Consider the following 2,966-nt stretch of genomic DNA (forward strand, 5'->3'; position numbering starts at 1 on the left):
AATAAAAAAGACAAACGACAAGATAACATTCTGAGTGCAGGACTGATCACAGTGCCTGGAGGTGGAGGAGAGGGAATTCCAGGTCCCTAGAGCGAAGTGCCACCACCCTGCCTGAAATGCGGATGTACTGCAGCGCTGAGCACTTGCCTGTCACACACAAAGCCCTGGGGTTGCATAGCTAAAGGTTAACAGTGCAGTGCTGCTCTTTTCAGAGTCACTGTATTATTTCACTGAGGATATTTAGCTGTTTTCCTCCTGTGCAATCTGTTTCCTCTAATTTGCTTTAATTTTTTTTAAAAATTTGAACATGTGGGGTCTGCATGCATGTGTACATATATGTGTGTGTGTGTGTGTGTGTGCGCACGCGCGCGCACGCGTGCGCGCACATATAGAGACCAGAGATTAACATGGGTGTCTTCCTCTGTTGCTCCTGGTTAGGCTGGAACCCATTGTTCTCCCCTGCACAAGCCAGGACACCCTGTCTGTCTGCTCGCTTTCCTTCAGCGCCATCCGTACACGTCATCATCCCTTGTCTCTTTCCCACAACCCACCGAGGACTGCCTGCCCAGGGTCTCAGTTTTTTACATTCCACGCCCAAGCTCTAGAAAGCCCCCTTACTTTAGCCTGGGCGTGTGACTTCATTGGCCTGCACCTATGAGACCAGTGTGAACTCACGTGAGAGCTGCCTCCCAATTAACCTGCCTTTATACACTCAGTTTGGCTTAAATTGGCTTGTTACTTTGGCAAAGAAGCCTATTACTCCCCACCTTAGTTTTTGAGGTAGGGTCTCTGGTTGTAGCTGGGGCATGCCAATTTGGCTAGACTGGCTGGCCAACAAACTCCCAAGTGTCTGCTTGCCTCTGTTTGTCTTAGGGATACTATTGATGTGATGAAACACGGTGATCAAAGCAAGCTGGGGAGGAAAGGGTTTGTCTTACACTCCCACACTGATGTTCATCACTGAAGGAAGTCAGGACAGGAACTCCAGCAGGGCAGGATCCTGGAGGCAGGAGCTGATGCAGAGGCCTCGGAGGGGCGCCTCTTACTGGCTTGCTTTCTTATAGACCCCAGGACCACCAGGCCAGGGATGGCCCCGCCCACAATGGGATGAGCCCTCCCCCGTTGATCACTTATGGTTTGCCCACAGCCTCATCTTGTGGAGGCATTTTCTCAGCTGACCTCCCTCCAATCTCATGACTCTAGCTTGTGTCATGTTGACATAAAACAAGCCAGCGCAGTGCCTCGGTGGGCTGAAGTTACAGACTGTTGGCTGAGTCTGACTTTCCCAGGAGGAACAGGTCCTCACGATTGCACAAAAACACTTTCCCATCTCCCCTCCCCCGGGCATCTCTCTAAGCCTTCAATTTGCTTTTTCCTTTCTAGCTTGATTGTTTTTGGTTTATTTCTTGTATATTAACATTTTTTTCCTTGACTAGATAATGATGTTTGGCTTCCTGTGCATTTAAGAGTGAGGCCTTGTAAAAAGCTGGTTGGTAAGTCTGTGTGCGGGCTACAGCGCATCAGCTGAGGGGTTCATGTCTGTTTCATTAGCAGAACCCTGAGGAGAATATTCCATTTTTCCCCTTTAAGATTCCCGGCCTCCCTTAGGTGGTGAGCTTTCCCACAGAAGGTTTCCCAAGGGTAAATTATAGCCCTCACTTGCCTTTGCTTAGGAGTTAATAGTCTCAGGGTTGTTAAACCAGCTACCATTCTGTTTGTTTTCCAGTTTCCAGAGTATTCCGTGTCATTTCCCTTTTGCTTTGTTTTCACAGGTTTTTCCCCTTACAGGCTGAACAAAACAGAGGCTTTCCTCAAGCTCCCAAGGCCTAACACAACCTTAAATAGAAGACCTCTTTATTTTATCGCCTCCTTTCTCCTTGCCCATGCCTGTTTTCTTTCTTTCTCCCCCCCCCTTCAAGATTTTGCTGTGTATAAGCTGGGCTGGCCTCCAACTGTCCATCTTTTTGCCTCAGCCTGTAATTATAGACAACCGCCACCACTTTGGGCTCCATTATTATTTCTTCTCCTTTTGAGACAGGGTCTAGTGTATTCCAGGCTTGGAGGGAGCTCTATGAAGCCAAGGATGACGGCTTGCATTCCAGGTGTACACCGGCATGCTTGGTTTATACTGTGCTGGTGATTGAACCGGAGAGTTACACATGCTAAACAGTGTCTGTGTGTATTTGAGACATATCTGGGATCTGATATATCCCAGGCTTGTCTCAAACTCACTATATGGAGGAAGATAAATTTGAATTATTGATCTTCCTGCCTCTGTGTCAAAAGTGCTGAGATTACAGGTGTGCACTGCCACACTCACCTCCATGACATAATTTTATTGGAGGACAAATTCAGGTTTTGATACAGTTATTTGTTTGCCCTAGAGTAGCATAGGTACATATATGTATATATGTGTGTATACATATGTGTGTACATATATATGTACATTGACATATGTATATTTGTGTACATATATCAATGTGCATATGTTCACAAATATATGTGCACATATAAATATATATCCAAATATATATATTCAAATGAAGAGGTATGCTTCTGTATTAATTGTTTTGCAAAAAGGTATTAACTTTCAAACACATCTCCCACACCCACCATCTGCCTCAGTATTGTGCCCGATGGGAGCGCCGTACATTGCAAGAAATATATGAAAAGGTAATTTAAAGGGAAAAAAAACCGCTATGCCCACAGATGGGCGAAGGCAGAGACAAGCGGCAAAAGAACACAGCCTTGGACCACGCCTCTCAGGAGCAAGGAGCGAAGAGGAGGAGGAAGAGGAGGAGGGGCTTAATCTCGTTGTTGATTGGTTGTTATCCCTGGCCAATCACGGGCAGCGAATGATATTTTACTACCAGCGCGATCCGCCTCCCTGGAGGCTTTGACGCCACGTTTACAAATGAGGATGGGTTACGTAAGAGAGATAGACGCAGTAGCCAATGAGAGCTTGG

This window comes from Acomys minous (assembly GCF_964271855.1).
Source record: "Acomys minous genome assembly, chromosome: 15".
Lineage (NCBI taxonomy): Eukaryota > Metazoa > Chordata > Mammalia > Rodentia > Muridae > Acomys > Acomys minous.